Raw genomic sequence first — 15,814 nt, forward strand, 5'->3', positions numbered from 1 at the left:
TTAAGACACAGAAGTCCCCAAGAACCAAACATTAAAGAACTAAATATAATTATCATGGTAAACCAAATTACTATGTCCCTGGTAGCCCTTCCCTGATGTTTCCTTTATTATTTCAGATAGAAATGTTAAAGGAATTTAAAAATAAATAACACAAGTCTACATAAAGTGTGCAGATATGTTTCCCATGCATATTTCTCCATTTATATCCGTATGAAAAAAATCCAAGAGAGGAAAACATGGAAACTTACATAGATTGCACACTGTGTTCATAAATACATTGCAAAGATCATTGCTTCACATCTCCCTGAATTTTAAAAATGAGGAGCAGGTTAACATCAGAGCTATGAAAAAATGTATTTATTTGGAGGAGAGGGGGTAGAATCGATCCAAGGGCTTTGTTTTGTTTTATTGCTGTATGTTCTTTTCCAATTTAGTATCATCCTTAAACAAAGGGTAGAGATTTTTTTTTTTGAGGGCGGGGGGGAGGAAATCATAGAAAATTAGGGTTGGAAGAGACCTCAGGAGGTCATTTAGTCCAACCCTCTGCTCAAAGCAAGATCATCCCCAACTAGATCGTCCTAGCTAAGGATTTGTTTAGCCAGGTCTTAAAAACCTCTAAAGATAGAGATTCCACCATCTCTCTGGGTAATGTGTTCCAGTGCTTTACTACCCCCCGGCAAGAAAATTATTCTCAGTATCTAACCTAAACTTCCCTGCTGCAACTGGAGACCATTGCTCCTTGTTCTGTTACCTACCACCAGTGCCCTGCACACCCAACCCAGTCACCTGTCCCATCCCCCATGCCCCTCACTCCTGACCCACAGCCCCCTATCCTACCCCCCAGCCCTGCCAGTGTCCTTCACTCTGGACCTGCAGCCTCTGCCCCCGCCTCCCTTGCCCTGCTGGTGCCCCGCACTCCTGCCCCACAGACCGCTGACCACCTCCAGCCCTGCTTTCTCTCTCTCTCTCTCTCTCTCTTGCCTGAGCCTGTGTGGGGAGCACGTGACTCCTGACAACCCACTGCTCCCAGCCTGAAGCAGCCAGTCTGGGACAGCAGAAAACCTGGACATTTGCTTTTTTTTAAAAAAAACCCACCCAGATGCAGCACAGGCATCCAAAAAGAGGATATGTCTGGGAAAACCCAGACATATGGTAACCCTAGTACACTTCATCCCATCTTCCAGGTCATTGATGAAGATACTGAACAAAACCAGCCCCAGAACAAACCCCTGGGGCACTCCCCTTGACACTGGCTAACAACTAGATATCCAGCCATTGATTACTACCCTCTAAGCCCAATGATCTAGCTAGTTTTCTGTTTTACAGTGCATTCGTCCAGCCCATGCTTCCTTAGCTTGCTTGCGAGAATATTGTGGGAGGCCATATCAAAAGCCTTGCTAAAGTCAAGAGGCAGACAAGGTTCTTTGGGTAGATTTCATATCTTTTATTAGACCAACTAAATAGTTGGAAATATTGTTCTTTGCAAGCTTTCGGGCACAAACGCAATTCTCCAGGCAGGGAAAGTCTGTTGGTGTGTGTGTGTGTATGCTTTCTTGGGTAAAATAGAAGCCAAAATGCAGGTCTGTGAAAATGCAAGTGCGTGGCAGTAAATGTCAAAGGGAATGGGAGACAATAGGTGTGAAAAGGTAGTTAGGGGGAGGAAGGAGGAGAAGGTGATAAAATGTAGCTGGTAAAATGCAGACAGGTTAATCAGATGGCAGGCAGGCTAGAATGTGCCATAAATCCAATGTTAAAACTTGCTAAAGCCAAGGTATATCACATCCACCACTCTCCCTGCATCCAGAGCCAGTTCCCTTACCATAGGCAATCAGGTGTGTCAGGCAGGACTTGCCCTTAGTGAATCCATGCTGACTGTTCCTCATTACCTTCTCCTTTTCCAAGTGCTTAGAAATTAATTCTTTACCAGATTTTCTCTACTGCTAGAATCCTTTTTCAGTACCTGCCTCAGGATTGGGTCTTTTCCCCTCACCCAACACACTGCTTTTAGCCATTAACTGAACTCCAAGATTTTATAAAAAAATCAAGTGTTCCTCAAGCAGGCTTAAACACCTGCTCTCAGAAAAAATTGGGCTGACCCCAGGCTTTCCGGACCTTAAAGAGACAAACTACCCTGTGATTGACTCTTATGATTACATAGTTTCCATGGCTGGTCCCAAAGTCAAATGAATATTGTGGCTTAGTTCAAGCCACAATGAGGAGGCTGAAATCAAAATTAAGTTGATAATCCTCCCTCCATGCATCTTCCAGCATTTAAACTGAAAAACAAGATTTGTACTCCAGTCTTTCTTTACAAAGACAGGGTAGCTGAATTCCATTCGATCTGGGGAGAGCTGAGCATCCTACCAGGCGGTTTGGACTTAATACATTTGAACTGCTTGAGCTGCAAATTTGGTTATGTCTATCTGGTTCAATGATTCTCAGAAATACTAACACTAGGCTATGTGGAGCACTGCGCTAATACAGCTGTCCTGTTTTCAGTCCGAAACTCTGTGTAACCCTTTACAGCATCACATTGGGCTGTGCAGATATACTCCGTATCTGAATAGGCACTCAAAAGGCAAACAACTTGATGAAATGCAGTGCTATTTAAAAGAGGCAGATAAAAAATAAAAATAAAAAAAAGAGTACAGGCCTAAATTGTCAGCAGAGAAAGGATTAAATTATTGTCTTTTACATACAGAATTGGCTAAAATGAACTGAGCTAATGTAGCTGATGTTAACATTTCTATGTTAACATCAGCTACATTAGCTCAGTTCATGCTATGAAGGGAAGACTAGTAGAGTGTACAGAAGCATCAGTAACACCACCACCTTTACAAATGCAATGCGCCCCCCACCATGGAAAGAGAGTGCATGTGCCACAGCCCCACTCTCTGCTTTACCTTTGCCTCCATCTTCTCACATGCTGTCCTGCTGCTCAGCTCCGGGTCAAAATCTATCCCAAGTATCCTGACTTCCCTTGGGGGGGGGGCACAGAAACTCCCAGGGACTCCAGGTCTCTGAGCTCACCCCCAGCCAGGCAGGTGCTCTTGCTTACACTGAGCTTGGCCTCCACCACCACCTCATATACCTCTGTGCACCTCAGGGCTCTACCAACCACTTGTTCTGGCACAGGATGTTCAAATCATCCATGTAGACTTGGACCTTGGCCGCTTGGTTGCTGCTACGCAGGATGTGGACTCCATGGATCCCTGGGTCCTGCCTCAGGCGCTGAGCCAGGGGCTTGATGGTGCAGATGAACAGGATTGGGGAGAGCGGGTGGCCCTGCCGAACCCCTTACACCACCGCGATCTGGGCACTCAGGAAACGATTGATCTGCACTTCATGGCTCACTTCTGTGTAGAGGGTCCTGATCCACCTGACAAAGGTCAGGGGGGCTCCCATCTGCTCCAGCATCTGGAGCAGGAACCGGTGGGACACTGCCGTACGACTTGTCCAGGTTTAGGACTGCGATGCTCTACCCACTCTACAAACTAGGCATTAGTCCACAGCCAAAAGGCTCATGATTTACCATGTAGTTCATTGGGCTGGGCCCTACCAGTCAAGATTTCAAACCATGGTAACCCCACAGCTCATCACTGTTTGGTATGTGTGTACTCAATACCCACCACAGGATTCATGTGCTAATTAGCCCCAATTCATAATTGGAACTGGGTGTTCTTGTCATGAGTCCTGGAATCCTCCAAAAATTCATATGCAGATGAGACACAAGGCAAAATGGTCCAACTCCACCTCATGGAGGGTAGGTCTACGCTAATCATGTGACAGGCTGAGAGAGGGGGGTGACAGAAGGATTCTGGATGAATGGTTTGGGGTACCATTTGGTGATGTCTTCCAGATATTTAAGGCTGGTGAATAAACATGGATCATTGGACATGGGAAAGAAAGGCACAGCTCAGCTATGGGAATGAAGAGGAAGTCAAAATGTATGTGATGTACTGGCTGTCCATGACTTACGAGTTGGTGCTGAGGGGAACTGTGCTCAATGGGCACTACCACATATCTTATTCAGATGGGCTGCATTAACTAGGGATGTGAAAAGTTAAATGGCAAGTATATTTATACCATTAATGCATTACAGTTAACATTTAGCGTTGGACACTGTCCAGTGGGAAAGGAAAGCAGTGCGATGCCCTAAGAAGGCAGATAGCATGCGACTCTATCTCTGCTTCCCCCCCTCAGCATGCTGCTGACTTGGGGGGGGGGGTGGTAGGACTAGTTGAGCATATGGCTCTGCCTCTACCTTCCTCTCCCTGCAGCATGCCATAAGTTAAAGATGTAGCAGTCAAAAAGAAGCCACACTCTATGGGCACTATCCTAGGAGAGAGCCAGGGGGTGCCCGGCACCACTTTGTGGGAAATTCTTCAAGGGATTGGGGAGGGGCATAGGGGACCTGGCCCACACGCACTGGGCAGTGTGGAACATGCTTTAACCAATTTAACTAGTATCATTACAGTTTAAACAGGTAATTATTTAAACAGTATTTACATCCCTAGGAATAACCTATCCTTGTGGTAGGTTACTGACAAAATGTTTGCCCAGTATGGGCCACATGTTTTATAGCCGTGTTTTGCGTTGGCTGTATTCAATCAATTTCATAGTTACTTGCCATCACTGAACATGCTGCTTTTGACAGCAGTTTAATGATGGACAGTATATTCAATGAGGCTTCCTTGTATGCAAATATGAGGAGAGGCTTTTTTCCCCCTGATGATTGGGGTAAAAAAAACAAAAAACTTCATCTTCTATTTACAAGTAAATACAGTATTTAAGAACTACTGAACATAGCAGCTTATTGCAATAAAATGCAATTTAAAAGGTTGAAATTAAAAGCCATTTTAATTCATGTAGTGTTGATGCTACTCTACTACACATGACTCATTTCTACTAATTAGTTATCCACATGCAGTGGGTAAGGGTAACTACTAACCTTGATTTACAATTAGGTTGACTTTCAAATAAAAGTGATACACTTCATTGCTGGTTCACTGGAGATAAAATGAAAGCTTATGCTTTCACTTCTAAACCTTGTATTTCAGAATGCAGTTGGCTTTCATCACCCTCCCCAAATCAGGAGAATATAATTTTAATGAGTTTAGAGTTGAAATGTAATCACTAATCATCCATGGCATTTGCAGTTAAGTGTTGCTACAAAGCTGGTTCAAAGGCACAGCTCAAGTTTATCTTAAGATTTTTCCAACTTTGTAGTAAGAAGCACAACCTGCAACAAGATAGTCATTAACACTAAGGAACCATTCATAGAATACTTCAATCCAACCCCACTGAATCCCACCCTCCTCCTAGCTACAACCCACCATGCAAGTATAATTGTACTCTGATCCTTAAATAAAAGCATCAGATTATTTCTTATACACTGATATCATTGCTTTTACAAGCAACTTAATAACTAGACAGGGAATTAAGAGCACATTGCTCATATTGCATACTATTCCAATAAAATGAGGGGTTGTCTTTTGAGTGAATGTAATGTGGAATCAGAAAACATATATGCCTTAAACTTTGATTATTTTAGTTATAAGATGACATAACCGCTTTGTGGAGAATTGCTGGCTCTGTATAGTAGAACAGATAAGAGAAAGTGTTTGTTCTTTATAACTCCTCTGCAACTGCTTCGCTCACCGCGGCCTTGAAGATAGCAAAAAAAGTATGTACAAATCTGATTTCCAGGTGCAAGAAGGAGGTTTGTGAACTAACCTCGCCTCCCCCATTAGTTCCCATCCTGATTACAGCAAAGAAATAATGAAATAATATTATAGCTGCTTTTCATGCTAATTTCACTATATGATCACGTGAGTTGTAAGCAACTGTTAAAAAGTACATAAGCCTCCTGATTTTGCTCTTGGGGGGGGGGACCCCTTCCAAGTGCTTGGGAAATCCATGTCACTTTGGAATCCCCCCTACAGCTGTAGTTTCTTTTGAATAAAAGCTTCTGCTGACCTGACCCAAAAGTATGCTGCGTGTGTTTCCACGACAATTCCTGGTGCTGTGACTCGGATCCAGAACACAGGCTGAGGAAGGAGGACCGCAGACTGCCCCCCCACCCCGAACCGCCAAACTTGAGAGGTAAGAGACCTAATTCAAAATCTCTATTGGGGTCTTGGAGGAGGACTGCCTGTAGGCTCCCAACTTGGCCGTGGTAACTGGATCTGAACCTTATTAAAACAGGTCAGTCTGAACCTTACTGCCGGCTAAAATTTTCTGTCTGGTAAAGTATCCCATTTTGTGTCTGGTAACGTACGTTTTATTTAGGGAGAAACTGTTTGAGGCACCTTCATCCAACAGCACATCGGGCTTGTAGTTAATTAACTAAGGCGGTGTGGGGGAGGAGGTCTGGCTGACTGAATAAATGTGCATGTGTGTGTATTTAGAAATATGAGCCACTGACCAGGTCTGAGACTACGGTTGGGTTCAGCCGCCCCAATTCTGCCTGACAGGGCAGTTTTGAAAGCAAGGGGGCCCAACTGGAACCTCGTGACCCAGTGGACAGGGCGTCTGAGTGATTTTGTCTTTTCCAAACCCCTTGTCCCAGTAGCTTCTGCCGAGAGCAGGAGTGAAAGGATCCCTCTTGTGTTTCCCTCCCCATTTCCATTTTATGAGCCGGTGTCAGGTCAAAAGCCTTTTGTCTGGGCAGTGAAAAACTGCGGGGCAAGGCACTGAGTGGCCCGGACATCCTAAATAAGCCTCTCCAATGTCTCCCTGTGTGACTGAAAATGGGAACAAGTCAGTCTAAACAAGTTCCTGTCCCCCCTAAGGGGACTCCGGCGTACTTTATGTACACACACTATTCTCCCAAGACTTGCAAGTACCTGGATAAGTGGAACTGGTATACTAGGGATGATCCTGTGAAGCATTTTCCACAGGAAGGAACATTTGATCAGGATAAAATAGTGCATTTGAGAGGGGCTTTAGAGTCCCGTGGATCCAAAACACCACAAAACCAGTGGGACGCGTTCTTTTATTGTTATGATGAAATGTCCAAAAGGCGGACGGAATCTCAAACTAGGAGCCTAAAAGACTCTCAAGAAAAATTAAAACAGCAGTTAAAAGCTGTTCGGGAAAAATTGGCTGCTCCCCCAAATTACACGCCGGCCACCGCTCCGATGTGTCCAGCATTGCCCGGGGCGCCCCCACCACCGGAGCCAGCAGAGGATATCCTTGACCTTTGTTCGAACCCTGCTCTCCTGGGACTCCCACATCAGCAACAACCGGTTCAACATCAGGCTGCAGCCCAGGCTAGTAACCCATTAGCTGAAACTCCTTCAGTAAATCCATCCACGGAGCTTAATAGTCCGGACTCATCCACCATATCTGCCACTCAATCATCACCAGTGTAGCAATTTACTCCTGGGTCACAACCCACCACAGGTGTATTTAGAAGAATGGGAATAGGCATGAAAAGATCTCCCATCAATCTGAGATCCCGAAGTGCACAAGTTTACCCCCTAAGACAAATGCCAGGCATTGGCACCGATGGACAAAATATAGTAACTGTGCATGCACCCTGGACTCCAGGTGATCTCTACAATTTAACTCAAAAATTCCCAAAAATCAGGGAAGACCCAGAAAAATTTCAGGAAGAATTGCAGACTGTCATAAATTGTTATAATCCAACATGGACTGACATTAATCAGCTCATGCGATCGATTTTGCCCAAGGAAACTATGCTACGTCTGTACGCTGCCTGTACTTGGCCAGATCAAAACCCAGGGATTGGCCAAGACTTTATTGACAAGAGAAATGCTTTGGTTCAGGCAGTTCTCACAATTTGCCCCAAAAAGGCAGACTGGACCAAAATAAATACCTGTAAACAAAACAAAAATGAACACCCCAGTGACTATTTAGAACACCTCAAACAGGCATTTGAACCATACTCAGGAATAGATAACCCAGTCGGAAATGCTAAACAAGCAATAGTGGCAGCATTCGTCCAGGGACTTAACCCTAAAATTGCTGAGAAAATTCAAACAGTAATTATTAGCTGGGAAACTAAAGATTTGACTGAAGTCCTTGCTGCGGCTAACCATTTTCATAACAAATTGGAACAGTCTAAAGACAATGCCGAGTTTAAGTTAATGGCCTTACAGATTTCTCAGTTGCAGGGTCCAGGTAGAGAAAGGGGACGAGGATGGGGAAGGGGAGGCCCGGGTAGATTCAGGGGAAGAGATAGATCCTTGAGCCCACAAAACCCAGGCTATGGGAACCAATGTCATTATTGCAAGCAAGAAGGACATTGGAAATCAGAATGCTCCAACCGCCCCGGCCAAGGACACAGACCCCAGCCCCCACCTCCACTGCCTGTCAATTTTCCCAGTGTTGAATAGGACAGCCTGAGGGACAGTGACATCATCGCTCCTTTGCTTGCTACTGACCAATCTGGTCCGTTTGTTGAATGCCTTATTTCTGGTAAACCTGTCTCCTGTCTTGTCGACACCGGAGCGTCCCGCTCCACGCTAAAGGCTGTTGAGTTTCCTTTTCTACCTTATTCTCCTGAAACTGTAAATGCTGTCGGTATAGGCAGACAACCTATCCCACATCCCGTCTCTGAACCTGTCTCCATCTCTATTGGCCCTTTGTCTGAAAATCATGCCTTTCTTCTTAGCCCCTGTGCATCTGTCAACCTTCTTGGTAAGGATTTGCTGTGTAAACTGGGATGCGTGATTTATTGTAGCCCAGATAGTGTTTACCTTGAGGTGCCGGAACAGAGGGAAACCGAGCTTGTGGCTTTGCTAACCCAGGAGTACTCTGATCCTGACACTTCCTACTTGCAAGAGGAACTGTTGGCATGAGTACCTCCACAGCTGTGGTCCACCCATGCGAATGAAGTGGGGCACATGCTGAGTGCTGAACCAGTGCGTATCATCCTGAACCCTGCCAAGCCACTTCCTCGTGTCCTACAGTACCCCATCTCAAAGAAAGCTGAGGAAGGGATCAAGCCTGTCGTTTCCTCACTCCTTGAGCAAGGGATTATTGTCCCAATACGTTCCCCTTGCAACACACCTATCCTACCTGTCAAAAAACCTGGTAAAGATACGTATCGCTTTGTGCAAGATCTTCGAGCTATAAATGCCGCTGTTTTACCCACTTTCCCTGTGGTCCCTAACCCTGCCACTATTCTTTCCTGTATCCCTTCAGATGCTACATATTTCACAGTAGTGGATTTTTGTTCTGCTTTTTTCTCTATCCCCTTTCATGAGGATAGCCAGTATCTGTTTGCATTTACTTATCAGGGATTTCAATATACCTGGACAAGACTCCCTCAGGGATATACAGAGTCCCCAACCCTGTTTTCCCAGATCCTAAAAAAAGATTTGGATCCTATCGTGTTCAAAGGGGGGTCCACCCTTGTTCAGTACGTTGATGATCTATTGTTAGCCTCACCCACTTTGGAGGCCTGTAAGCAAGATACTTTGACACTCCTCACAGCTTTAGCTCAGAAAGGCCACAAGGCCTCAAAATCTAAATTGCAGCTCTGCAAGTCTAAGGTACATTATTTAGGACATGATATCTCAGCAGAACGACACCTTTCCCCTAGTAGAGTTGAAGCTATCCTCAACATTCCCAAACCTATGACTAGAAAACAGAGGGGATTCTTAGGTGTGTCATGACCCAAAGGTCTGATTTTTTGCGTGTGCTTCGGCACTAAGAATTATCCCCGTGGGTTTACAGCTTCATTGCACGGAGGAGTTCTGCTGCACAGAGAACCCGCGTGCAAAGGAGAGTGTTCCCGCAACTTTGCAACTGTCTTTGCAGGGTGCATTTTCTTTGCAACACAGAAATGCACGGTGCAAAGGAGTTCCTGCTCTTCGCATGCAAATTCGTGCCCCGCAATTGGCTAGTTCTAAATTATTCCCACGTGGTGGCTAGCGATTGGCCTGCTAGCCGTATAAGAGGCTTGAGCAGTTTCCGCCCAAGCCAAAGAGGACTCCGCATCCATCTCGTGGGGACTCTGGGTGTGCACGGCAGGGTAATAGAAACCCTGTGTGTTGCTCAGAGGAGTTTGGCGGCCTGATCCACCGCCCACCTCTTCCCGTCTTCGAGCGGTAACTTTCTGTAAGACGTATCGACGAGTTTTCTATTCTGATGCGCGCTTGTCCTGAACATCCGGAGTTCTGTCTGCGTGGAGCCTAGCAAACTCCACGTGATTGTTCGTGTTTTGTCTGCGTGGAGCCTAGCAAACTCCACGTGATTGTTCGTGTTTTCTATTGTAACCGCAACTCAAGCAAGTTTCCAGCCTGCACCGCGACCATCTCGGTGTAAGTAAACAATCTTAAAATCAACCGTTAAGTGTCTGTGCCTAATTCTAGCTCGGCGCCCGCCCTCTCCGACCCGGCCTGCCCGGGCTGCCGGCCACAGCCCGCGTGCAGCGTGACGAAAAGGGCCCGGGTTCAACCCAGCCCGCACATGGCGATAAAGATGGGATCAGGAGAAGGCTCACTAGAGTTAGAATTAGTTGAGAACTGCCCTTGGAGAAGTGGGAGATGCAGCGTAGCAAGCGTCGCAGAACTGGAGGCGCACATCGCGTACCACCAGGCAGGCGGAACGGGCAGATGTGTCCGTGGACACCTTTCGCTAAAGGGAGAAGAAGGAGCTTCCGAAGTTGGAGCCCTAGAAGGGAGAGAAGTGTATCTTCACCCCGCAGCGTTCGGGTGTATCATGATTGATGAGCGGGTCCTGTATAGGACTCTTGATGCTATAACCCTTGCCGAAGTCGACCCGGCGAGCACAGTAAGCCCGACCCCCACCCGGGAGTGTGTCCGTTGTTCACGGTGTGCCCGGGAGATGGGAGAACAGATGCCGATCGGCTGGTTCTCCCCTTGCATGGTGATACCCAGACTGAGGGGTCGTGAGCGTCCGTCCGAGCTCCGCAAAAACCCAGAGACGGAGGACCGCGCCGTAGATGAGAGAGTGGTCCTACGGTGCGACAAGGGGGGAGAATTAAATGCAACTTTTCAGACTATGACTGATCTGATGAATAAAACTTTAAGTTTGAAAACCCAGCTGCGTATGGCCGTTCGGGCGGTCGGAGAAGCAGCTAAGAAAGGGGATCTTAAACTGCCCCGACAAGATGGTGCCGAGCAGAGGGAAGACCGCGTGGAGAAGCCGGAAGAGAGGGATGGAGCTTCGGAAGAGCCTAAGAGGGTTCGGCCGGTGACTCCGCCCAGCGACGCAGCATCGATTCTGCCGACCACGCCCCTCTGCCGAAGGGAGGGGGAGTCAAGCGGAGGAATGCATCCGTCCCTCCTGCCTGAAACAACAACAACCCCCACTGTAACAATGACTACAGCTCCGACAGAAACAGCAACGACAACTCGCGAAGAAATTGATCAGCCTGCAGCATCAAGCAGCCCAGTCATCAGTCCGCAGAGTGCAGTTCATGCTACCACCTATTACGCTCGTTCCAGAGCCGAACTGCAGAATTTGTGTAGAGAATCCAGGATCCGACCCGAAGAAACCCTGGCTGTGTGGCTGGGACGTCTGGTCGTGGAACTTGGGTCCGACCTCCTGGACCAGGAAGAAGCAAGCTTCTTGGTGAGACAAGCTTCATGGAGTAGGGGACATGTCACCAACATCGACATGGTGGCATTTAGCATCCACTGGCCTATTCCAATTCCAGCGCTTGTGGCAGGAGTGATCGAACAAAAGGCCCACGCATGGCATGACGGACGACCAGAGCACACCGGTGCAGAACAGCTTGTACTGGCTATTATCGGAGTTTCGTATTGCACCTGGAACCCAAGAGAATGCACGCTGGGACTAACACGGCTCCAACAAATGCGACCGTGGCCTCACCGTCACCTGCGAGACCCTGGATCCGTTCCAGTGACCCTCAACAGCATAGATAGTTGTCTTAAAGTCTATGAGCAAAGAAACATCGTGGTTTTGCGAATTGTGCTTAACCCAATGGTTGATCATCCGGTGAGTAGTCTCCTTCTTCAGTTGCCAAGACTGCACGTCCTAATGGAGCCAAGATTATCCAGTGATCGGGAATGTCAATGCCCAACTGAGGCTCAGAACACAAGACGCCACGAATCTGAACGTCCAGTATTACGCCAGAGGATGCAAGAGGAGCGATACATGTTTGGATTCCTCCTACAGCGTTCTGGACTTAATAAGCGACAGCTTCGGATTTTGGGGGACGCGGGACAATGGCAGCTAGCCTACGAGTTAGGTTTTCACTATCTAGAAGGTGGCGACGATGACTCCTCGACGATTTCATCGAGTTGCTGAGTCGGAAAAGAGAAAGAGCTGTCCAGTATAGAATCGTGTTTACATATTTGTATTTAATAGTGATGATAAGTTTAATCGACTGCATTATCGTGCGGTCCTGTGATTTTGTAAATAATAGTAAAATAACCATTTTAAGAGAGTTCTTTTACAGATCAGGGATTCGGAGTGCGTGGTGGAGAGAGGCCCCGAGAGGGACAACATCACCGAAAGGAACGAAGGCCTGACGCGCGATTCCACCATGACGCCTACTGAAGTCATGATCATCCAGTTTTTTGTTACAAATGTGATTTTATGTATATGTGTGTGTGCCGGCTATTATTTGATTCGATCCCTTGAGGACGAACTTTTATTGTTAACTGATTTTGTTTTTGCTCGTTTAGTTTCGCGAAACATTGACAGAGCTATCAATAACCCGGATGATAGGTTTGAAGTATAATTCTATTGTGCCTTCAGCAAGGGGGGATGTCATGACCCAAAGGTCTGATTTTTTGTGTGTGCTTCGGCACTAAGAATTATCCCCGTGGGTTTACAGCTTCATTGCACGGAGGAGTTCTGCTGCACAGAGAACCCGCGTGCAAAGGAGAATGTTCCCGCCACTTTGCAGCTGTCTTTGCAGGGTGCATTTTCTTTGCAACACAGAAATGCACGGTGCAAAGGAGTTCCCGCTCTTCACATTCAAATTCGTGCCCCGCAATTGGCTAGTTCTAAATTATTCCCACGTGGCGGCTAGCGATTGGCCTGCTAGCCATATAAGAAGCTTGAGCAGTTTCCGCCCAAGCCGGAGGACTCCGCATGCATCTCGTGGGGACTCTGGGTGTGCAAGGCAGGGTAATAGAAACCGTGTGTGTTGCTCAGAGGAGTTTGGCGGCCTGATCCACCACCCACCTCTTCCCGTCTTCGAGCGGTAACTTTCTATAAGACGTATCGACGAGTTTTCTATTCTGATGTGCGCTTGTCCTGGACATCCGGAGTTCTGTCTGTGTGGAGCCTAGCAAACTCCACGTGATTGTTCGTGTTTTGTCTGCGTGGAGCCTAGCAAACTCCACATGATTGTTCATGTTTTCTGTTGTAACCGCAACTCAAGCAAGTTTCCAGCCTGCACCGCGACCATCTCGGTGTAAGTAAACAATCTTAAAATCAACCGTTAAGTGTCTGTGCCTAATTCTAGCTCGGCGCCCGCCGTCTCCGACCCGGCCTGCCCGGGCTGCCGGCCACAGCCCACATGCAGCGCGACGAAAAGGGCCCGAGTTCGACCCGGCCCGCACAAGGTGCAACGGGTTATTGTAGACAGTGGATCCTGGGTTATGCTGCTTTTGCAAAACCCTTGCAAGCATTCACTCATGATACCACCCCGGAACCCCTCCCTTGGACTCCTGAAGCCGAACAAGCATTTGTGGCCCTTAAGCAAGCCCTCACTCTTGCTCCCGCTCTTGGACTTCCTAATTATAAGAAACCCTTTACCTTGTTTTGTCATGAACGGGAAGGAATCGCTTTAGTACTCACTCAGCTGCATGGTGAAAAGCATCGCCCAATTGCATATTACAGCTCTGCCCTTGATTCCATAGCTGCGGGACTTCCTCCTTGCCTCCGTTCAGTTGCAGCTGCTGCCTTGTTGGTTGAAAAGGCAGATTCTCTAGTTTTGGGACACTCTTTAACCGTTGCAGTTCCACATGCTGTGATGGCCCTTCTCCTCAAGGGCAAAACTCAGCACATTTCCAATTCCCGTCTTACTAAATATGAGAAACTTCTACTGTCAGCTGCAAATGTAACCTTAAATCGCTGTTCAATTCTAAATCCTGCATCACTTCTGCCTATTGCCTCTGATGGTGAGCCTCATGATTGCCTGTCTATCACAACTCAATTGTTAACCCCTCGAACTGACCTCAAGGACATTCCTATCCCTAACTCTGACCTTGTTTTGTTTGTTGATGGTTCCTGTCTTAGAAATGATGCAGGCAAATTAGTTGCGGGATATGCAGTATGCACTCAGTATGCTGTTTTGGAAGCCTATTCTTTACCCCAAGCTCGTTCTGCTCAAGTTGCTGAACTCATTGCTTTAACACGTGCTTGCATTCTTGCAAAAAATCAAACCACAACCATTTATACTGACTCTAAGTATGCTTTTGGTGTTGTTCATGATTTTGGACAAATCTGGAAACAAAGAGGGTTCCTCACTTCATCAGGGACCCAAATCAGTCATGGTTGTTATGTAAAAGTGCTCTTAGAAGCTGTTCAATTGCCTCTTACTATTGCTATTGTTAAATGTAAAGCTCATGAGAAACCTTTTGATGATGTCACACGAGGAAATGATCTGGCAGACCGTTCTGCCAGAAACGCGGTCCTTTCTGGCCCACAGGCTCCTAACTCTGTTTTTGTTCGTTTTGCAGCAGACCAGTCTCCTTTGGCTAGCCTTTCAAGTCTGGCCCTTCTTCAAAATCAGGCCCCAAAAAGGGAAATAAATGACTGGCTGCGTGCAGGATGTTCACTGCACCCCGACTCTCTCTGGCGCTCCCCGGACAGCCGTCTGGTGGCGCCTAGAGAGCTTTTGTCACATCTTGCTCGTTTAACCCACTCTGTGGCCCATACGAGCAAAGGGGGGATGATTGCTACAGTACAAAGAAATTGGCTTGCCCCAAATTTTCCTTCCATGTCACAACAGTACTGTAGCTCCTGTCCCATCTGCTTAGCTCACAACATTGGGAACGGGTAAAAACGACACCCGCAGCCCATCCCCCTCCATGGGGACCGTTTGTAAATCTGCAAATTGATTTTGTGCAGCTACCTAAGTGCTGTTCTTATGAGTACATTCTTGTTATTATTGATGTGTTCTCTGGATGGGTGAGAGCCTACCCATGTGTACATGCTGATTCCATCACTGTAGCAAAGAAATTGCTCAAAGAATTCATCCCTAGATTTGGACTGCCCCTCACAATAGATAGTGACCGCGGCACCCATTTCACAGGACAGATAGTAAAAAAATCTGCCAAGCACTCAACATACAGCAACACCTACACTGTAGTTATCATCCACAATCAAGTGGTACTATAGAACGTAAAAACTCTGATTTAAAAACGCGCATTTTGAAGATTTGTGCTGAAACAGGCCTCAAGTGGCCTGATGCACTGCCCATTGCTCTTATGCACATTAGAAACACTGTTAACAGAAAACATGGCCTAACCCCTTATGAAATACTCATGGCACGACCCACGAGGATGCCAGCTACACCACCTGTTGCCCCTCACCAAACAGACCTACAATTAACTGATGAAACTGTACTAAATTATTACAAGGCATTAATGAAGTATGCCAGGTCTGTTCATTCACAGGTCCAAGAAGCCTTACCTCAACCACCGGATGTTTCCTGTCACAACCTCGAACCAGGGGATTGGATCTAAGTAAAGGTCTATCAACAGAAAAACGCACTTCAACCCAGATGGAAAGAACCTTTCCAGGTACTTCTGACCACTAATTCTGCTGTTCATTGCCAAGGTCACCAAATGTGGACTCATGCCTCGCACTGCAAGAAGGTATCACCTCCATTGGA

The sequence above is a fragment of the Alligator mississippiensis genome, chromosome 1 (assembly GCF_030867095.1).
Source record: "Alligator mississippiensis isolate rAllMis1 chromosome 1, rAllMis1, whole genome shotgun sequence".
Taxonomy (NCBI): domain Eukaryota; kingdom Metazoa; phylum Chordata; order Crocodylia; family Alligatoridae; genus Alligator; species Alligator mississippiensis.